We start from the raw sequence: 23,031 nt of genomic DNA, 5'->3' as shown, positions 1-23,031 counted from the left end.
TTTCGGGGGACCACACGCGGGTTGTGCGCAGCTGATGGAACCCTCAGAGCACAGATATGCTGCCCAGGGGGACCCAGAGCGGGGCTTCAGCTGAGTCACATCAGAACTGTGAACAGGGGACAGGTTGGAGAAGCACTTCCTGCACCCCAAAGAAACGGTCCCATTCTGTGTTGATGGTGGCAGATGAGGCTCTGGCTGCCTGTCACCTGTGCCTGTGTCCTGGTCAAATCTGTGGGTTCACCATAGTCCTGTCTCAGGTGTCAGCCACCAACCAACCAACTAGCCAACCAGGCACCTTCACAAAGTTTAGAGCTGCTGGCAGTTACATAAGGAGTCGTGTGTGCTGTTTGCCCAACTCTGAGCTCGGGCTAACCTTCCAGATGGCCCCCCAGGGCCTCTGGGCTGCCTCCGCATGTGTTAGGTCATCTCTTCATCAGTCAGGCACACAGAGTGGCTGAGAAACCTGGTTAGACCTGACTGGGCACACCAGTGGATGCCACCCTTGGCCACCCTGCCATCCATTGTCAACCTGGTGGGGACTCCATCAGGACTGTTTGTGGCCCAGTGGAGACTCCCCTTCTCGTGAACTTCCTGTAATGTGGTAGAGGAGAGGCAGCATCTTGCCTGCTGGGCGATTGGTCACCCAGACGGAGCAGAGCCCAGGGAGGCCTAACCATCGGGAGGACCATTCCCCAGTCACAGGTAGGCAGTGGTGAGGGTCAGGCCCTGACCTTTGCTCAGTTCTGAGGACTTGGGCAGTAGTTGTCTCCTTTGCTGACTTAGCACAAGGACATGCTGAGCAGGGGGCTGGTCTGGGGTGGCGGGACACCTCTGAATGCCTTCTCTCCAGAGCTAGGGCTGTACCCGGCCCATTGAGGAGAAACCTTCCCAGGTCTGATGTCTCTGGTGTTTACATCAAAGGAAAGAGTGTCTCCTTTCTCCTTTTTGTTCTTCATGGGGAGAGATGTGTGAGGGACCTGGCCAGCAAGTCTGAGTCATCTGCTTAGTCCTCGCCACTGCTGGGCCTTTGCACATGCTCTTCCTGCCACCACCACCCCCCCCCCGCCCTTAGGCCCAGATGAGGTAGGTCTTCCTTAGTGTTTCCTGTTTTATGGAAGGGGTGGCACTTTGTCCAGAATAGTCCACCTGAACCAGTTGCTCACCCAGCATAATTTTTGGTGATGAGTTTACAGCAGCACCCTGCTGTATTTGGACGTGGCGACTTATTTTTAGGATCAGCCTAGTTGAGTTAGGGCACTTCATTCATGACTGGCTTCTCTCCGCTTTCATATCTCTGAGGCTTCCAGGCTGACCCGGCCCCATTCCAGCCCATCCGGGCAGCCGACCTGGGGGGCTGGCTGGTTGACTGTTTCCCCACAGGGATGTTCAGAGCCTGGAGGCGCAGGAATGCCATGCTAAAAACAAGTCCCATCTTGGTACTCGTGTCAGAGGTGCTGTCACTGGGGTCTGACCGACAGGGAGGCCAGGTCCACTTCATTTCATTCCTTATTTCTTTACTGGGTGAGTGAGAGGTTGTGCTCAATGATGCCAGAGGGTGGGTGGGTGGAGGGGACCCAGATTGTACCTCTGGTGGTTTGAATGGATCTGATCTTCCTGAAGTTTGCTTTTTTTTTTTAATTTTATTTATTTATTTCAGAGACAGAGAGAGAGTCAGAGAGAGGGATAGATAGGGACAGACAGGAACGGAAAGAGATGAGAAGCATCAATCATCAGTTTTTTGTTGCAACACCTTAGTTGTTCATTGATTGCTTTCATATGTGCCTTGACCGTGGGGCTACAGCAGACCAAATAACCCCTTGCTTGAGTCAGCGACCTTGGGTTCAAGCTGGTGAGCTTTTTACTCACACCAGATGAGCCCGTGCTCAAGCTGGCAACCTTGGGGTCTCAAACCTGGGTCCTCCGCATCCCAGTCCAATGCTCTATCCACTGCGCTACTGCCTGGTCAGGCCTAAAGTTTGCTTTTTGTAACGTCTCTTCTGTGGGAAGTTTCAAAAGCTTTGATCTGCGGCTGAATGGACCCTTCCCATGTGTGCATGGGGAAGGCCTCGCAGGAGAGCAGATGGTCAGCGTCTGCCCACTGCCCTGGGCTGTGGCCCCGAAGGGCCTTGGCCACTCGCCTCTTTTTTCATCTGTGAAATGGGACTGTTGAAAGTCAGATGTGGTTGTGAGATGGTGGACAGGCTGGGCTGCCGTCCTGATTGGGAAACTATGTTATTATTGTGATGTGCTCATGTGCGGAGTTTGCATTGTACGTTATTTTAATATTTGAATGCAGTTTTGAGTTTGGTACATTTGTCTTTTAAGGTGTTGAATAGTTCCCTGCGGTTTAAGAGAACAGGTGTCCCTGCCCGCTTCCCCCTTCACACCTGCAGGGGGCGGGGGGGAGGCTCACTTCTGGTCATAGCAGGTTCTCGGCATTTATTTCCAGATTTCCGAATGACACATGTATGCTGCTGTTTCCAGATGTTTCTGTTGGGGGCGTTACTTGGTCCTCGTCTCTGGAATGAGTGCGCTCAGCTAGCCCTTTCTCTGCCCTCCCCCCCCCCCCCCCCCCGCCACAGGGTCAAGTCACCTTTTCTTGTTTAATCGCTGAGAGTTTGTGCCGTCATGGATTTCTTTCTTAGCGTTTTCTAAAAGTCATATTTCAGACTTGCCTGTAATCTTTCTAGTGGGTGGGCAGCCCCCTCAATGCCCACGACACCTCCCTCCTGGTGACCCAGCCCCCCTGTGCTGTCCTCCAGGTCCCCCGCAGCTCTCCTGCATGCCCTCCATCCCTGGCTCCTGCGCCCCTTTTCCGGCTTAGTCTCCGGTTAAGACAGCCCCAGGATGGCTGAGAAAGGGGTACATTTTCTGAGCCCCAGTCTGAATATGCTTTTGGCCCAGCCACAGGTGTAATGGTTGTTGATCTGGGAATGGAGCCCCAGATGAGAAATGATCTTCCCTCAGCTTCCAGTCAGATGGATACGTCGGAAGATGTTTTGATTTTTGTGGCTTTTCTTTTCCTGAGAGTTTTTAGATCCTTGGGTCTTCCATGTTTTCGAGTTTGAGGATGTTGCACCTTGCTGTGGGCGGTGTAGCCTCTGGAGCTGGGACCCATGTTTGGGCGCAAGGCTTCATTCATTCAGTTGGTCTGGGACTCTCAGATTGGCATCTGATTTTCCTATTTCCCATTTTATCCATTTTATTTTCTAGGAGGTATCTTCAATTTTTTTTGTCCAAACTGTCTACTAAGGTGGTTATTTTTATTTTTAATTTCTGAGAGTTCTCTCTGTGCCCTCAAGGTTCCTTTTTAAAACAGAATCCGGCTCCTGTTCCAAAGAGGGAAGATCACACCTTTTATTTGAGGTTATTAATTATGGTGAGGCCCTGAACTATAAAGTAATTGTATTAGTTGTTGAGCACATTTACAGCTCTAAGCCTTCACTTGTGTGAATGTGTGTAACCCTATCAGTGTCCCATGAGGTGTGTGTGCATACTGTTGTCTCCATTCTGTAACAAGATTGGCACCTGGGGCACAGAGAGGTCGAGTGATTTTCCCGAATCCTATAGCTTGTGCATGGGGGAGCTCTTCTCGTCCCCGTGGCTGGGTTGGGACCCTGCTCTGCCACTTGCCAGCCCGGGACCTGGTGTTCACAGTACGGTCTTCCCTGTGAATAGACTGGCCCTCATGGATGAGGGAGGACTAAGCGGGTGACATGCTGGCGTCTACCACTACACTGCCAGGGCTCAGGCGCAGACACACACCAGGAAACCTGATGGAACAGTCAGGTCTTCCTCTAATGTTTTCTTTGGTCCTTACGCAGCTGTTACCAACAAGCTTCCTCTTCTCGGTTGGTTCTGGCCTAGGAGGCTTTCTTCAGCCCTGGTGACCCTGAGTCATCTGTCCACGTTGACATGTGGGCACCGGAAAGCTGGTGGATGTCATGGTCAGTCCCAACTGAGCCTGTCCCTGGGAGCCCCCGTGGTGGCTGGTCCACATTCCTGGGGAGGTTCTGGGTATCCCCCCAGGATGAGCCCTCATTCACTGCTTGGGGGGAGGACAGGGGTCTTCTCCTTAGAGGTGTGGGAGCTGTACCATGGGCATCCCACTCCTGGTCTCCAGAGCCTCCAAGCTGAGGGCATTTGGGGTCTGGCCCTGTTCAGTCTACTGGTGGCCGGCCACCCACTGTCCAGCTGTTGTGGCTATCAGTGTTTTTCTAAAACTCTGGTCTGGGGAGGCAGTGTAGGTGACTGACGTGTCCCTGCTTTGCTCACCTGGACCTAGATCACACCTTCCCGGAGCTCAATTACTTGGAGACCTGGTCTCAGGAAAGGTCTTCATGGTGGAGGTGGACAGGTTTAGATGTCATGAACCAGCATGTTCTGAGGGCCCTGGTCATGGTGGGGTCGACAAATTCATTAGTCAACAGAGCCAAATATCAACAGTACAACGATTGAAATTTCTTTTGAGAGTCAAATTTTTTTAACTTAAACTACTGTATAGGTAGGTACATTGTTATTAACTTAATTAGGGTACTCCTAAGCTGGCCTTTGCTAAAAACATCTCATGCTGTTAGGTTGCATGTGGCTCTCAGCCAGTGGTTTGCCAATTACTGTGCTAGTGTGTTTGTTTTAATGAATGAGTGAACATGGATACATTGTTGTCAGCTGAAGTCCTCTGTTCAGATTTCCTTAGTGTTCCCCAGCATCCTCTTTATGTCTCAGGGTCCCATCCAGGTGGCATTGGGGGGGGGAGCCGGCTGTGCCCAGTCCTTGGGCCCGAGCTATGTGTCTCCGCACTAGACAAGGCCTTCCCTCCGTCCCCTCGGCCTTGGTGCTTTCTGGGACACACCACGCTTCTGTTCTTAGTTTGAGGAGATGGCAAGGGGCAGGGTGATAGTCAGCCTTCCGCAGTTCTGTCCTGGTCGGTGCCTGCCTGTGCATGGAGTTGCCCATGTGAGTCCGTGATTCTGTTCGTGGTAATGTTTAGACAGGAGACCTGGTGTGGTGGTTCTAGTTAGGGTTCCACACAGCTACCTAGGGTGGATGTCCAGGCTGCCGGGAGGGTCTCTGTGGGCAGCTGCACCCTGACCAGACGCTTCCTCCTGTGCTATAGATGTATCTGAGCAAGAGGGATCCTTGCAGCATGTTACAAGGCACACTCACACACAGGAACTTTGGGCCACTGAGCAGTGGGTCAGGATGTGCTGGGCAAAATAGGTTTTCGAGCTGCCTCCTGACTGCCTTCGACTGAAGGGAGTAACTGATGTTGCTCCAGCCCCATGGCCAGGAAGGAAGGTGGATGTGCACAGAGACTTACCTGCCGTCCGAGGGATGGGTTCCGTGATATGGACAGTGGATTCTGGGAATGTCCAACGCCTGGGAAAGAAAAGAAGCCCTGGGCAAATGCCAGCATGACGTCCCCAAAGGCAGCCTTGGGGACAGATGCTCACAGGGGTCTCGAGAGCTGGCACGCACTCCTCCAGCTGTCCCCAGGAGATGGCTTCCTTTATTGGAGAAGGAGGTCATGTGGACACCAAGTTCTATTCAGTGGGTCAACACAGCTCAGAAAATGACACCCTTCCCAAAGGGCTCTGGCTTTCCCCTTCAGAGTAGCACCTGGGATGTTTGATACCATGCAATTCAGCCAAATTAGGAGCAGCTTTTGGGCAGAAGACATAGGTGAAGGGACAGTGTCACTCCCCGGACGGCGCTGTCCCCGCAGCCCCTTGTCTTCCGCAAAGCCCACCTTCCCCATTCATCTGCTCTCACGTTCCTGTCTCCTCTGTTGATGGGTTGCATGTGAAGTTCCATTTCAGGTTGTCACACTGGGCTCAGTAACCTTTTACCTGGGTTTGTCTTTCACCTGTCACTCTCCTGAAAGCATGGATCCGAGTTGGGCTCCCTAGGAGGACAGAGATGCCAGGCAGCTGGTGTGGGGGAGCTCAGCGTGGCTGTGCAGGGCGAGGGGCGAGGGTGCAGAGGGTTCCTCTCCGTGTGTCAGAACCAGCTCAGGGTGGGCACTACGGCACAGTGGGGAACAGTGTGACAGGAAGGCAGGAACAGACACACAGGGAATGGTGAGCTCAGAGTCACCAGAGCAACATGGGGGTGGGAGGGTGTCAGGAAAGGCTCCTGGGGTCTGCCCTACCTTTCTTTTTGTGTCATAAAACTGAGCTTCCTCAGATAGTGTTTTAACAGAAACGTCCTGGTGGAATTTCAGCATTTTGTGCAACTCTGTGCAGGGAAGAAGAGGACACAGCCTTGCCCTGTAGCCTCACACCTTTGAGGTTTTTATTGGCCGCCAGGCAGGGGTAGCCCACGCCTGGGCTGACGTGGGTGATGCTTACGCAGAAAGCCCAACTGATGGGACTCCAGGCACGTTTGTGATGGCACTTGGCACAGCATGTTCTCGGGCTGTCAGAACCTGGCTCGGAGGGAGGTGATTGGGTCCTTCCTACCTGTGGTCCCCACACCGGCCAGCGACAGAGCCAAAACCCCAACTTTTTGCCACAGTGTCTGCCCCACCCTACCCCCGCCTTGCTAAACATGCTTTTGTTTATTGTATTTTTTTCAAAATCCTTTGTTATCTGGAGATGCTCAAAGCCGGTGCCAGCAAGAGATTTTGCTTCAACTGCAGAACCAGGCTGAGGTCTGTGGCCGCTGCAGTTCTGCACTTCCTGGTGAGTGTGCCAGACCCCAGATCACCAATGTGCCAACGTGGCCATGGCTATTTCTACTACCACCCCCCTTTACCAGTTAGTGTGTGCTGTAGGGGAGGGCCACCCCTTCTCCCCCCGTGTCTAGAAACACAGCATTCTGTATAGACTGAGGATTCTTGAACTGAGTTTATGAAAACCCATTTCTGTCATTGCTGATTCTGAGTCTCACACTCTCCCATATTTGAAAAGCGGAGCCTCTTGAAGCTGCTCCCATGCAGTTTTTAAAAACACATATTAAACTTATCAGGGGGACACTGGTTAATGACATTACACAGGCTTCAGGTGTGCAGGTTCATCATGCACCGTCTGTGGGCTGCATCCCACGTGTGCCTGACATTCCCGTCCTTTTCTGAGTGTCACTCATTTTCCCATGTGACATCCTCCATGGCCACGTGTGCATGCTGGCTTCCTGGTGGGCGCCTCCTGGGAGCTGGTGCCTCTAGGGGAGAAGGGACCTGGGAGATCAGGGTCCTGGCTGCCTGAGCTCCTTCCTGCGCCCCCATCTCCTCCTCCTCCTCCTCCTTTTCCTTCTCCTTCTCCTCCTTCTCCTTCCTCATCTGGGTTCCCCGGCCCGTTGTCTGCCTGCTCACAGCTGTCACTCTAACGGGGACAGAGCAGGTTCAGAGCTGCCCACCATGCAGGGACAGCAGGGTCTCTCCGGGTTCCTTTGTCCTAAGACCGTAGTCTGTGCAGGTGTGCTGGGTCGGTGGTCCGGGCGTCAACATGGGCGCTTATTGTCATGGTGGCTGTCTTACAATGTAGCAGTTAACCGGGGTTTCTGTTTGTGTTCAGTTTTAGTGTATTTTCCCCATCCTTTATTAAATAGGTTGTGTAAAATACAGTGTGTCTGTAAAGTCATGCTGCACTTTTGACCGGTCACAGGAAAGCAACAAAAGATGATAGAAATGTGAAATCTGCACCAAATAAAAGGAAAACTCTCCCAGTTTCATACCTATTCAGTGCAGTTCGATGTGGGCTCATGCACAGATTTTTTTAGGGCTCCTTAGGTAGCTAGTCCGTATACCCTCTACAGACTCGTCACTGACTGATGGCCTACCAGAACGGGGTTTCTCCACCAAACTGCCAGTTTCCTTCAACTGCTTATCCCACCAAGTAATGTTATTCCTATGTGGTGGCGCTTCGTTATAAACGTGCTGATATTCACGTTGCACTTTGGTCACGAATTCGAATTTAGCGAGCCACAGAACACACTGAACTTTCCTCTGTACCATCCACATCTTGACTGGCATGGCCGTGGGCTGCTCCGCTGTATACATGGTGTTACATCATCATCTGCGCATGCACACATGCTGCCACCTCATCCTACAGAAACTGGGAGAGTTTTCCTTTTATTTGGTGCAGATTTCACATTTCTATCGTCTTTTGTTGCTTTCCTGTGATCGGTCAAAAGTGCACCATGACTTTACGGACACACTGTATTTACATGATTGAAAAATAACAAGAAAAGATTTCTGTTCGTGTAACTTTGATCCCATGTGCACCTGCTCTGGTTCACCTTGGGGTGTGAGGTAGCCTGGTGTTCCCCTTTAACTTTCTTACACTCGTCTACTGTTTCTAATACATGACTGTGGCTATATCTTTACAGTGAGAATACAAGCCAAGATGAATTGTAAAATTTTAAGGAACAACAGGCATCACAAAATCTGGGAAAAATCATCATAGTGGAACTCATCATTAGATGATCCTGTGATACTTTCTCCCCAGTATTTTCTAGCTGCTAACACACTGCTGTCTCATGTGACAATGTTGCAATATTTTCTGTAGAGAAACCTCAAAGATAATTACCTCTGTTTTCTTCCAATAGACTTGTCAAAGTTTTACTTTTTTTTTTTTTTGGCTGTTTAGAAAATCATTTTTAAACCCCAGGCTCACAGATCAGTGTTGTCATGTCACATACATTTTTAAAATAGGTTTTCACATTTGGGGGAAGCATCTCCATCCGTTTCTTTCATTTGAATCCTGCAGAACTTCAGAACATTTTGAGTTTTTTTGTCGTGCAGTGACTAATCTTAAATATACTTTTTTTTTTTAATTCAATGAGAGGAGGGGAGGCAGAGACGGATTCCTGCATGCATCCTGACTGGGATCCACCCAGCAAGCCCACTAAGGAGTGATGCTCTGCCCACCTGGGGCGTTGCTCCATTGCTCAAACAAGCTCTTCTTAGCCTTTGAAGCGGAGGCCATGGAGCCATTCTTAGCATCTGGAGCCAACTTGCTCCAATGGAGCCATGGCTAAGGGAGAAGAAGAGAGAGAGAAAGAGAAAGGAGAAGGGGAAGGGTGGAGAAGCAGACGGGCACTTCTTCTGTGTGCCCTGACTGGGAATCGAACCCAGGACATCCACACGCCTGGCTGACACTCTATCACTGAGCCAACCAGCCAGGGTTTTAAATGTGCTTTGAGGCAACAGTTACACTTAAACTGGTCTGTCATCAAGGTCCTTGTTGTCGGTATGTGCTACCTGAATTTTGTGTTGTGTTGTAGTTTTTTAGAGATACGTGAAATGTATGATGACTCAGTATTTTCGTGCAAATGCGCGAAACACCACTTGTCACAAAGAAGTCCTAGCCACCTGGAGCCCAGGGGCAGGTTTGTGCCCACAGATGCTGTCTTATGTATTTTAAGTCATACAGTTGTTTTTTTTTATTAGCTATAATTTTTATTCAAATAACCACTCCTGCCCTACAGCCCGGGGGAGGTAGGGCATCGGTGATTGTCATACAGAGCATCTTAGCAGACCAGTAAGACTCCTTCCTAAGCGACACTTAGCTAGGGTAACGCTCTGTTGGGTGATTGCATCGTGCGAGCTTCACAGAGGCACACACATCACCCAGATGTTATAGCCCACTGCACACCTGGGCTGCAGACCAGCACGGCCAGTCACAGTGCTGAATCCTGTAAGCAGCTGTAACATAATGGTGAGTATTTCTGTGTCTGAGCCTAGGAGAGCTATAGGGAAAATACGGCATAAAAAAATACGGTTCACCTGTGCAGGGCACACTCCGTGAGTGGAGCCTCTGGACTAGACGTGGCCCTGGGGAGTCAGAGTGATAGACGGAGACAGAGTGCATGCAGGAGACAGACCAGACCATGCAACCTCGTGGCTTCCAGGGTGATGACTTTGTCCCATGCCCCCCATGTCAACAGTGGGCAGAGCCCAGCACCCAGGACGGTGTCCTGAGCTGCCAGGTGGTTCCTGCAGCTTCTGTGCTGCTCACATGCCACCTTTGCCCAGAGGGACCCTAACAAAGCCCTTATTTGGGGGAAGTTATGTTGGTCTTATCCCAGCATCCAGGACATTTAGGTGTCATATACCCCAAAACAGTGTAACAAGATCCCCTGAGCAGTGTGTATTAGGTCACCCAGAAGATTTATTGTGAAAAGAATGTGAATAACTTTGAGGTGGTTTTTCTTCTGAAACTGGGCATTTTGGTGATGGAGGAGGTTTTGCCGCCTTTTGACCAATGGGAGAGGGTGATTGGGAATGACCTAGTAAGGGAGCACATCTGACCCTTGGAAGCAGGGCGGGGAGCCCCACTCCACCCAGGCCCCTTGGTGCTGAGGCACCCATGGCCTGGAGGACTGGCCTAGAGGGGGCCACCAGCACAGGCCTGAGGGACAGGCTGTGTTGTGACTGGCACGTGTTGGCTGCCTGGACACATGGTGTGAAGGCGTCCTTTGTTCTGAGAGTTACGGGCCATGGTGAATAGTGGCTTTCTCTAACCACCCTGCGCGGGGGCAACTGCAGTGACTGTGGTGGTGACGGGGGTGGGGAGGTAGAGGGGTACGGGGGGGACTCTGCCTTAGGTGCAGCCGAGTCCAAGTTTCGTTTCTGTTGCTCCCCTGGCGTGTGACCTCAGGAAGGTCACTTAGCAGCTTCCTCAGCCACCTGGCCCAGGCTCCGCCTCCCTTACCTGATGACCTTCCCCTCCCCCCGCAGGCTGTAGGAGCCTGTCAACAGCCCCACTGGGCCATGACTCCCACCATGCCTCCCATCACCTCTGCTCCTGCCCCTCCCCCCCCATCCCCTGGCTTCTCTCTGGTCAGGAGGCCCCTCACTGCTGGAACCCTACCTCTGCAGGACAGCTCAGGCCAGGAGGACTGCCCACCATGTCTTTCCTCCCTCTCCCTCCTCCCTCTTTCCCTGGAGCCTCTGCAGGACGGGCCACTCCTAACATGAAGGCTCACCCCCATTCATTCTCTCCCCAGCTCACAGGCTGTATGACCACCCCCACCCCAACAGGGGCCTCTGTGAGGGTGGGGCCATCTGCTTTGATCTCAGATGTGTTTTTGCTGGGCATTTCCTGGACATCATTCAGTGAAGGTGTCCCTTTGTCACAAGTGGTGGCGCAGGGCTCCTCACACCAGCATGCCTCTAGAGGTCCTTGCTGAGCGTGCGCAGGCCCCGGTGGATGTCAGTCACCGCCACCGCTATCTGGGTCGGGCTGCGGAGCCTCAGGCCAGCCCTGGGTGTCACGAGAAGCATCGTTGCTCAGGGTCCCAGGAGGAACAGGGGTGACGATGACTGGAGGTGACGGCAGCACCAGATAGAAAGGACCTGGCATTTTGCATTTAAAGCAGCATTTCTGGTTGTAAAAGCAACACATGTCGACAACGGGAAATTGGAGACAAGCAGGAAACCGTTAGGAAAGAAATATTAATTGGCCTTTGTGATGCTCTCTAGAGAGCGGCCCGGTTTAATATCAAGTGCTGGCCCTGTGCGCTTGTTAACACTACAGAAATGCTAACATGGGTTTTAGAACATCCTTCCCGAGTACTAGCAAATGGTTCAGGATTCTGTCCTGGGCAGTGGGTCCTTAAACTGGCTGACCTGTTGCACGCCCCCAGGGGCAGCGTGTCCCCTCGCCGGCATCCTGCGGACAGCCTTCCCTAGTAGGAAGTCCTGGACCTGTTTTGTTTTTTTGGTGCAGACTCCCAGAAGAACAATTTTGTCAGATCAAAGAAATAAATACATTTTTTATCATTTAAAACTATCTGAAATAGAGAGACCCATCAGTAGGTCTGGGGTACTTGTCTGTTGGGACACAGGGTACCCCATGAACCCCTGAACCCACCTCTCAACTTAGGATTCATAGTGGATGGTGTGTGACCAAAGAGGACCTCACTGACTTAAAGGGGGTGTGGCCTGAGCGCTGAGTGTCTGGAACTTTCTGTCTTCCCAAACTGGAACTGTCTTGGTTAAATACTAACCTTGACTTTCTCCCCTGGCCCCCGCCCACCGTCTAATCTCTGTCTCTATGGATCTGACCCCTCCAGGGACCCCTGTGAGTGGGTCCTGCAGCATTTGTCCTCTGTGTCTGGCTCATGTCACAGAGCACAATGTCCTGCAGGTCCATCCACATGGCAACATCTGTCAGAATTCCTTCCTTTTTAAGGCCGAGTGATATTCCCATGTGCAAACACACCACACTGTGTGTGTCCATCCATCCACCCATCAGTGGATACTTGGCTGTTGTGGTTGGTGCTGCTGTGAACATGGGGGGGCACACATCCTCAGTCCTTGCTCTCAACTCATGAGAGGATGTGCCCAGAAGTGGAGTTGCTGGATTGTGTGGTCGTTCCGTTCTCAGATTTTTGAGGAATACCGGTTTCCCGTCCCGTCTGCACCATTTTACATTCCTGCCAGCAGTGTTGTCTCAGCAGTGACTGTCATGGTGGATGTGAGCCCGTGTTTCCCTGGTGATCAGTGATGCTGAGCGTTTTGTCCTGTGCTCACTGGCCACATGGGTGTCTTCTCTGAAGAACTGGTTGGCCACCGGCTGTCCTGTTGTTGAGTTGTCCTGGCTGGTTTTAGTGACAGGCTGTGTGCCCTGTGTACTGACCTAAGCTCTAAGCTGCTCCATCTGCACCCCTGGTGACCGCAGGAGGAAGCAGCTGGTGCCCAAGGTGTTGACTCTGGGGTGGAGGGTGAGGAGCGTCATCCTGGTGTCGGTGTGGGGTGTCGGGCGTTGGGTGGGGACGGTTCTTTTCCTTCTTCCATTTCCAGTGAGTGTTGTCCAAGTCTGTGGTCGGGTCATTTGCAAAAACCCACTGGGAAGGAAGGGACTTGTGTGGAGCAGCTTCCTGGACGGCACTTGCACTTGGCGAGGACGACTCTGTGCAGGCAGGCTGGTTGGTCCCCTCCTCGCCTGGCAGTGTCAGCGGCAGGAGCTGGCTGCAGTCATGTCGACCCCCAGACACCTGTCCTGCAGTTCTGCCTAGCAGCAGCCGCCTGGTGACTTCTCGCTTGTCTGTGTCCAATCTCCCCCAGTTTGCCCAGTCACTTTAGCGTCATACCCCCACCCTATGTTTTCCTATGGGGGGAAATCCCCTTGAGAACAAACAGTGGTAGAACCAGGTGGAGCCCCAGCTTACAGGAAGGAGGGGAGGCTGCTGGTCCCACTTGGGGGGGGGGGTGCTCTGCGCTGGGATGGGGAGCTGGACGTCCCACTGAGAAGAAACCATCTTTTGGGAGATGGTTCATTTCAAGAAAAACTGTTCTGGGAAAACATGAATGTGAGGTGAGGTGTGCTAAGGGTCAGCTTGGGCAGCACCCTTGCCTCAGACTGGAGCAGCCTCTGGAACTGTCTCTGTGTGGGGAGGGGGCAGTGTGCCGGCCTGGCTCTGTGTGCGCGGCAGGGGATGGGTGTGCACCACGGGACAGGTGTGTGCGGTGGGACAGGCTCCAAGCGGTGGTGGTCAGGACTGTAGGAGCCGTGCTGCCCTCTGAGCCTTTCGGAGAAGGGGGATGGGCCGTGACTGAGAGGTGGTTGGCGATTCAGCCTGTGAAACCAACTCCCTCCCCCCAAGCCTCTGGCCAGTTTATTACCAAATCAGGTTTTTCAACTCCTGAACCATCCAAGCAAAACCAAAACAACCAGTGCTGAGACCGGTGATGGAAACTGCAGATGTCCCCGGCTTCGGAGAAAGACTCCTGATTCAGACAGCTCTTCTCCCTAATTGACCAAATAACAGACGTTTGCAGCTTTGAACTTAATCACATACCACCTTGATCTGTGTAGTGATTGGGGCTCTGGGCGAGGCCCTGTTGGAGGAGGTCCAGTTCTGGAGCCACACAGCTCGGGGCCACCTGGAAACTTCTTTCTCTCCCGTCACAGAACAAGGAGTGATTACCCCCACACATACACACACACACACAAGTTGCTGGGACAGTACATTAGGAAGCTGGTGCAACATTGCAGCATAAGGCAGCTGGGGAAGAGGTTTTTCTCAGTGTGGCATTCTGGGAAGTTCTTCCTAGAGCCCCACCGTTCCTTCGTTCCATGAACAAGGCCGGCGGCCCCTGGATGCTGGGCTGGGCTGGGCAGCAGTGGAGAGAGCAGTGACCCCTTGTTCATTAGCAGATACGCACGGATAGGTCATTTAAAGTTCCAAGTCATAATTAACTTAAGTGGCCGTCACAACAGAGCCAAGACTGAAACACTGGCTGGGGCAGGTGTGGCTGGTCCTACAGTCCCCCAGAGGGCTGACCTGTGAGGTGGAGTTCAGAGGACAGTGACCCACCCCATGGGAGGCGCGGGCTGGGGAAGTCTCTAGGTGTGGAGCCCAGGATGGCAAAGGCCCTGGTGGGTGGGATCAGGGGCTGGTTAGCGGAACAAGGGTGACCTCACCAGACAGAACAGCCTTCAGAGGCAAGGTTGGGGCTTGTGGGGGAGCTGTGCAGGAGTCTCCATCACCCATTAGGTGTGCACTTTGTGAGTCTTTGAGCTCAGTGACACTAAACCTGGGTGTGACCTGTTTCCTGTCCCCATTATGTTGAATGTCAGTTGTCCACGTCTAGTTCAGTCGGTTTTCACATGAGGAGCAGCAGTGTCTTAGAGGATGTTTTCAAAGCACTGAATGTGGGCTAAGATGCCCTGTTGTGGGAAAGGACACAACTCGGCACCTGCACCCAGGTCAACAGGAGCTGCCTCTCCTCTCCTTCCCGGGAACGATACAGACACCCTGATTGATCCAGCTCGTTAAAACCACTGTCTTCTCAATGCGCCTCCAATCCCTGCCAGTTATTAACGCCCTGGTGCCTCCCTAACACTGCAGTATAGTTCTTGACTGTGGCCCAAAGGCAGATGAGGAGACGTCCTCAGCCCACAGCTGACCCTTTGCTCCCAAACAGAGGCTGCTGTCTTTTGCTTGGTGTAGCTTTTATTTTGCAGTCGCAGAGGTGGTTTTGCTAAAATTATTGCAGAATGTGCCACATGGAGAATGTGCATGTCAGGGGACTGTCTGCAGCATCCTCAGTGCTGGCGTGTGGCTTCGTCAGCCTGCTCACCTGACGGCCACCAGCTGTCCTCTCTGTTCCTGCCCCTGGGGCCCCGACCAGCTGCCCTCTCCTGCTGACCGCTTCCCTGATTCTGCAGGTTCACATTCTGCTCCAGCTTTAAATGCCACATCCTGTCCTCTCTGAGGACAGCCTCGTCCGGACATCAGCTTCTCGTGTCAGTCCCTGTGGACCAGGATGTAGGTGACAGGGACTCACAGCGGTTTGTAAGCCAGGCTCCCTCCGGAAAACTAAGCAGAGAAAGCGAGGCCATCACTCTGGGGGGACATGCTGTGGACAGTCCTCCCACCTCTGGAGCCCGGACGCCACTGGGGGTGAAAAGTGGGGCGTCCCAGGGAGAGAAGTTGAGAAGGGGGAGGGACAGGCACTCTGCCCTCGGCATCTCCCTTTCCTCTGACCCCAGGGACTGGCTGACCGTGGGAATGGTCGGGGCATGCTCCCCGTGGCTTCCTCTCACTTTGCAGGGGACAAGAGATGTCTTCCCCTAGGTGCCATCCCGCCTCCTGGAGGCCAAGGGCTCCCACAGTGTGCTTTTCTTCCTTACGTGTGACTTCCTAAGGTGAGCGTCACAATGAGGATGTCACTTTTGTTTGTAAAGGACATTAAAACGGTGCTTCTTTCGGGCCATCCTGAGTCGCTCTGGGGCCTTCCCTGCTCCATCGCAGGTAGAATACCATCTTTCCTGGACTTGAAGTCTCTCTACCACCAGGGGTCCCCAAACTTTTTACACAGGGGGCCAGTTCACTGTCCCTCAGATCGTTGGAGGGCCGCCACATACAGTGCTCCTCTCACTGACCACCAATGAAAGAGGTGCCCCTTCCAGAAGTGCGGCGGGGGCTGGATAAATGGCCTCAGGGGGCCACATGTGGCCCGCGGGCCGTAGTTTGGGGACGCCTGCTCTACCACCATGTAAACCCTTGAGTCTGAATTTAGTGGTGACAACTAGGGGCTTCCCCCCTCCCCCAGTGAATTCTTAAAACCTTCCCAAAGGCTTTAATTTCAGGCCCTGGCTAGCTGGCTTAGTGGATAGAGTGTTGTTCCAGTATATGGATGTCTCAGATTTGATTCCTGGGGTCAGGGCACACAGGAGAAGTGACCATCTGCTTCTCTCCTCCTCCCTCTCCCTTCTCTCTCTCTTCAGTGGCTCGACTGATTCAAACGGTGGCCCAGGTGCTGAGAAAAGTTTGTTGGTCTGAGCGGCAGCCTCAGGCACTGAAAATACATTGTTTGATTTGAGCATTGGCTCCAGAAGGGGGTTGTCGAGTAGATCCTGGTTGGGACACATGCAGGAGTCTGTCTTCCTTTTTTTTTTTTTTAAATTTCTTTTTTTTTTTTTGCATTTTTCTGAAGCTGGAAACAGGGAGAGACAGTCAGACAGACTCCCGCATGCGCCCGACCAGGATCCACCCAGCACGCCCACCAGGGGCGATGCTCTGCCCACCAGGGGGCGATGCTCTGCCCATCCTGGGCGTCGCCATGTTGCGACCAGAGCCACTCTAGTGCCTGAGGCAGAGGCCACAGAGCCATCCCCAGCGCCCGGGCCATCTTTGCTCCAATAGAGCCTTGGCTGCGGGAGGGGAAGAGAGAGACAGAGAGGAAGGTGCAACGGAGGGGTGGAGAAGCAAATGGGCGCTTCTCCTGTGTGCCCTGGCCAGGAATCGAACCCGGGTCCTCCGCACACTAGGAGTCTGTCTTCCTATCTCCCTGCCTCTCACTTTAAAAAAAAAAGCTCAATTTCAAAGAGAAATAGGCCGCTTTTTTTTTAAGCTTACTAATGCTGTTTTGGATCTGAAACATGATTTGAGAAATCTGAAGAGCATACACTTAGCTGAGTCCTCTGACTGGGGGTGGCTGGTGGGCACCCTCCCTGTCCTTGTGCACATGCTGATGCCCCTCCCCCTACCGTCCTTGCACCTTGTCCTGAAACCGCAGGGATGGATGGCCTCTTGGTGGGGAGGCTCTGATAGTGATTTACTTGTTGTGAAACATGTCAATCACTCACTCATTCTAGCACAGCTGTTGAGACCATGAGCCAAGCAGCTTCAGCTGGCTTTGGTCTGTGTGGGTCACCAGCTGTGGGACCCAGGACAATAGACTTAAGGTTCCCCATGCCTCAGTTTCCCCCTTCTTGTGAAACCAGGTGTATTGGGTAAACAAGTGTGTTTTAGTTTGCTCACTTGTATTGGGACAGCGCCAGGTATGTGCAGTCTATGGAAGGCTGTGGGTGCTTGTCCTCAGGATGGCAGATTGCAAGTAGCAGATTACCTTCCTGCTTGGGAGGAGCGGTTGTTTGCTGTTGTTTGCTGGAGAAGGGTTCTTTTCCCCCAGCCTGTGTTTGAGGGAGAGTGCAGAGAGAGAGAGAGGCAGTGCAGAGGGGCTTTTAGGAGCCCTGCTGAAGCGGGTGGGGGTGGGGGCTGTGAGTCTAGAAGAGTCTGGAGAATGAGTTGGGGCTTTGGGAGCCCTGAGTGAATCAGTCTTCTCTGCCTGTTTGCTCATCTGCCGTTACAAGACTTTATAATAAACAAAATGGCCTACCATTTTCTGGCCCCACAATTCCTTCACCATCTGCCCAAATGCGATGTGAACCTGCATGGCCATGGCGATAGCCCCCAGCCCTACAAGGTTGTAGCAGTGCCTGCTTTGTGGGCTGAGCGAGCCCCTTTCTCTGCTCCGGGCTGCTCTTTGTGGACTGCTCACAGCGCCCCTACAGCTGCTTGTCCTTTGCCCCACAACAACAGTGGCCCACGGAAGGGAAAACTGTCACAGGGACACAAACTTGAGCCTCAGCCAGGCCCATCGGACTTTTGGTGTGTGTGTGTGTGTATGTGTGTGGTCCTACCTACTGTTACCCTCATACTGTAGCTCCGTTACTTGGAGGTTAAGGATCAGGCAGGCTTTGGAAGGACAGAATTGTCCTGGAGTCCAGACATTGCCACAATTTCACCATCTGGACAGCTCTGCCTGTAAAATGGAGGTGGCCATGCTGCCTCCTTGAAGAGACCTAGAGAATGAAAAGATTCAGTGCATCCTGGTCTGGAACAGCATCTGATACACAGCAGGCACATAATAGATATGAATGGATGCATAGTAGACATGTAACACACATAGTAGATGTGGACTAGACACATTGTAGATATGGACTACATACATAGCAGAGACATAGTAGATATAGAATAGATACACAGTACACATAACAGACACATAGTAGATGTGGAACAGACAGTGGAAACATACACAGATACAGAGGTACACAGTGGGAAGAGAATAGATACATAGATGTGTAATATACTGCTCACAGAAATTAGGGGATATTTCAAAATGAATATGAAGCGATAAAAAAAGAATCATTAATTTTTTTAATTAAACAAGAACATCAGAAAAGCAAATGACAGATATGACAGGCCCTGGCCGGTTGGTTCAGTGGTAGAGCATCGGCCTGGCGTGTTGATGTCCTGGGTTTGATTCCTGGTCAGAGCACACAGGACAAGCAACCATTTGCTTCTCCACCTCTTCCCCTTCTCCCTCTTTCTTTCTCTCTTTCTCTCTTTTCCTCTTTCCCTCTTGCAGTCATGGCTCAAATGGTTAGAGCAAGTTGGCCCCAGCTGCTGCTCATGGCTCCATGGCCTCATCTCAGGAGCTAAAATAGCTTAGTTGCCAAACAGCAGAATAACGGCCCCAGATGGGCAGAGCATCGCCCCATAGGGGACTTCCCAGGTGGATCACAATCGGGACACATGTGGGAGTCTCTCTGCCTCCCTGCTTCTTACTTAAGAAAAATATAAATAAATAAATAAATAAATAAATAAATAAATAAAGAAGCTAATATTAAAAAAATAGATATGACAGAGAGCAGAGATACATAGTGGATGTGGACTAGATGCATGGTGGAGACGTAGCTGTAATAGTTACACAGTGGACACTTAGCCAATATATAACACACATGGTAGGTACACAGTAGGATCAACACTGGCTGGTGACCAATCACCAGTATCCTGGGATCACGTCACTATCTGTGGGGACTTCTGTCACGAGGGAGGATTGTGGATGGGGGGTTTGGAAAAACAGCCTGATTTCCTTTCCCTCTGTCCCTTGTTTCCTCTTGATCAGACACAGAAGAGGCACTTTATCCTGCCCGTGGGTGGTGGAGCGTAAATTCTGTACTGGGCTCTGTTGTCAGGGGGCCCCATCGCCACTCCCCCCGCCGTGACCCTGACTCCAGGCCTCCCTGCACCCATCCCTTTGTCTGCCTGGGTTTTTTTTCAATTTGTATTTTTTCCTCGGGGTCTGGTATGGGCTTTTAGAGGCCTTGCTTTGAGTTCTTTGTTATGTTTTTATTTGTTTGAGGCCGCCACAGATTCCTAGAAACATCCTATACATCCTTTTTTCTTTATTTTCACTTTGTACAAAAAATGTCTAAGACTGCACCCTTCCTCCTTCGCCTCACTCAAGGTCCCAGGAGCAAACGTGCACGGCCAGGTATGTAGCGAGCGAATGGCCCTTCTAGCTGGCTCTGGTGCCCGGTCTATACTGAAAAAGTGGACGGCACTTCAGCCGGCAGGTGACCAGAGACAAAGAGCCTGCAGGCTATGCAGACAGGACCCCAAGGGCGCAGAGCATGTGGGCAGGCGTCAGGACTGTGCCCAGGGCTTGTCTATCGGCTCCTCCCAGGAGTGTAGTAAGTGTGGTGGTCAGTTGTTCTAGTGTCTGGTTAGGTCTTTTTACGTGAACGTCCCAGCAGAATGGATTTGGGGTTTGTGGGCACATGGCTGAGGGCTGCAAGGATCAGGGCTGGCCAGGCCCCTGGGTCATCTGGGTGCTGCTTCAGGGACGATGACCAAGTGACATCAGGAGGATTTCCTTGAGGGTATATATTGGCTGTCCCTGAGGACCAGGATGAATCCTGAGGTGGGGACTCTGCATGGTCAGCAGCACAGCCCCAGGATAGTAGCAGAATAAGGGAGGAAAGACTCCTGCATTGGTCATTTCTTCGGTCACCTCTCGTGGAGACATCACCTGGTTCCTTGGTCTCATTTGCGTTTGGCTTGTATCTGAGGTTAGAGGGCCAGGTGGGTTCTCCAGTATCATTGGGCGAGGGACCTAAGGGGCTCATGAAGGCAGAGCTACCCCCTCCTCCAGAGCTAGCTAGCTTCCTAGCTCGGGGGGGGGGGGGGGCAGGAAAGCCAACAAGTGGAAATCAGGTTCTTACTATTTTAAAGAAATTTCTTCCTGTGACAATTCTGAGCCTCCACAAAAGAAGAGAATTGTGCATGCTGCATCCTGTTCTCACCTGGCTCCTTCCTTAAGCTTTGGTCAGCTTGTGCCCCTTGACCCCAACCCCAAATCCCAGGCAGTGTCATCTGTACATATTTCAGCAGAGATTTTTTTTTTTTCAACAGGGACAGAGAGAGAGTCAGAGAGAAGGATATATAGGGACAGACAGGAATGGAGAGACGTGAGAAGCATCAATCATCAGTTTTTCGTTGCGACACCTTAGTTCATTGATTGCTTTCTCATATGTGCCTTGACCGCGGGCCTTCAGCAGACCAAGTAACCCCTTGCTCGAGCCAGTGACCTTGGGTCCAAGCTGGTGAGCTTTTTGCTCAAACCAGATGAGCCCACGCTCAAGCTGGTGACCTCGGGGTCTCGAACCTGGGTCCTCCACATCCCAGTCCGACGCTCTATCCACTGCGCCATCGCCTGGTCAGGCAGCAGAGATTTTAAAACACAGGCATCTCATAACAGCACTATCTCACCAAGACAAAGAAGGAAAACATTTATTGTCATTTATTAAACCACCAAATAGGTAGCGAGTATTCCGGTTTCCCCAACTGTCTCAAAAAAAAATGTTTTTAAAGCAAGGTTTGCTTTTGAATTGATTAAAACAGGTCATATACCTGCTGTCGCCAGTTGCCAGGATAGCAGAGTCTGGCGCCCCCTTTGCCCGGCTCCCGGCAGCCCCACTGGTGTAACTGGGCACAGTATCTGAGCCCATGAGCAGCCATTGAGCGTGTAATGGTTCCATATCATTTTGTCACATGTGCAACCAATTAAGGTATGGCATGTTCCATCCAAACAAGCATCTCCTGTGGCCTCCCTTTTGGTCCCCTACTCCTATCCCCACCCCACCCCCTGACCCCTGCCAGACACCCACCTGGGCTCCATCTCTGTCTCTGCCCTGCTGGCTTTTTTGAGGAGGGCCACTCTCAGTCAGGCATCTCCTTGTGGGGCCAGCAGCATCTCTGGCCTAGCACTGGGGTCCCACCTGCCCCTCAGTGCTGTTGGTCACTGCCCACCCTCAAACCACCAGCAGCAGCGCCCCGAGGGTAGGGGCTTATATGGAGAGAGATACGAAGGACCTGGCGGCTACTGGACTGGTGTCTCAGAAGCACAGATGTGGCCTCCTGGGTCTTCCCTGTGGGGCGGGCCATGCCTGTCATCCTAGCGTGGTTTGAGATGAGCACTTCCCCAGCCCTGGACTCCCCAAGGGCAGTATGGGCACAAGTAGTTTTCAGTGGGAAGGCACTGAGTGGATGAGGGAGGGAACCAGCATGGCGCGGACATTTGGGAAGGTTCCGGACAACCCCGGGTGGGTCCCAGTGCTGTGCGCAGACAGAGCCGGTCATCACGGTCCGGTTCGTCGGTTGGGTGGGCGGGCAGCAGGCAGCTGTAAACGTGCATGAGGGAGGAGCTTTGCCGGCATGGGGGTGTTGGAGCAAGGGTGTGACCCGCAGGGTCCTGGCATCTGTGGGTACTGGTTGATGGTCAGAGTGGGAGGTGGATCCACGTGCCTCCACGTCGGATGGGCAGGAACACCTACATTGTTGGAGCCTAGCTGCCAAGATGGGTGGATGGGGGAAGTGTTGGCTGTCAGATAAGAAGCAGCTGAGGTTGCTGTATCCCAGGAGGCCATCTCTGTGAGCTTGGCCATCGTAGCAGACCCCGCAGACCGGCGGCTTAGACAGTGGGTCTCTTCTCATGGTCCTGGAGGCTAGGGGTCCAAGATCAGGATGCTGGCAGGGCCGGGTTCTGGTAAGTCCTCGGGTTCTGGTGAGGCTGCTCAGTGTGCAGACACCACGTTCTTGTGTGTTCTCTCATGAGGACCCTGATCCCATGGTGAGGCACCCAGGTGACCTCATCACACCCTATCACTCCCAAAGCCGCCCTCCAACACCAGCACACTGAGGTAGGGACAGTTGAGAACATGGGTGGGGATGAGAACCGGGAGCACGGGCAGTCAGGCAGTCACACAGGGTGTGACGTGGGGGCCTTGGGGAGCTGGTGCCACCAGGGGTCTGCGGAGGATCTGGGTTTTGGGGAAAGGGGGGGTGATGACGAGGTTTAGGGGAGGTGGGGTATGACCGCCTGAATCAGGGCTGGACAAGGCAGGACCAGGCTACTGGGCCCCTCCACTGGTCACCTGGGTTCAGGTCTCCTCCTAAGGACTGGCTGATCCGAGAGGACTTCCCTCCTTGTCCCTCAGTGCTGCCACTCAGGCTGCCCCCGGCCTGGATTCTGGGATACTCCCCTCTAGCCCTGCCCTCCCTGAACTCACCATTGGCCCCTGCCCTGCCCGGGACAGAGCCCACCCTTTCCAGACCCTCTCCCCAAACCTTGCTTCTTAGGATTTGATTCTCAGAATTTACAAACATTTGGCACGTGTGTGTGTCCAGCTCCCTGTTTGGCCATCTGTCTATCTGGAGGTTCCCAGATTTCCACCCAGGTGGAAAAGACGTGTGGGGCTCAGGACAGGACGGCTTCCTCACAGTGTAGCTGGGAGCCCTCATTCCACCAATTTTTGGACAGGCCTCTTACTCACTCTGATATCGCTGAGGTCGGCGTGCCCTGTACGCCTTTGCATCCCAGTTTCATTGGCAACGTTTTCTCCTTTCTTAGTGGTGCACAAAGTAAGGGTGTTCTGTAAATGCCCACGAGGCGGGCTGGCATCAGGGACGGAGGGAAGGGTGGGGTGTAAACACGGAGGTGGTTGTGGC

At 52.7% G+C, this 23,031-nt stretch overlaps 1 protein-coding gene across 2 annotated transcripts in view; it reads left to right on the top strand.

Annotated features, from left to right (window-relative positions):
* PRKCZ (protein kinase C zeta) overlaps window positions 1-23,031 on the top strand; it is an 82,909-nt gene that overhangs the window by 22,887 nt on the left and 36,991 nt on the right. The window lies entirely within an intron of this gene.

Source organism: Saccopteryx bilineata, chromosome 3 (assembly GCF_036850765.1).
Source record: "Saccopteryx bilineata isolate mSacBil1 chromosome 3, mSacBil1_pri_phased_curated, whole genome shotgun sequence".
NCBI classification, from domain to species: domain Eukaryota; kingdom Metazoa; phylum Chordata; class Mammalia; order Chiroptera; family Emballonuridae; genus Saccopteryx; species Saccopteryx bilineata.
The sequence above is the reverse complement of the archived record's forward strand: the minus strand, read 5'-3'. Positions and strand labels throughout refer to the sequence as shown.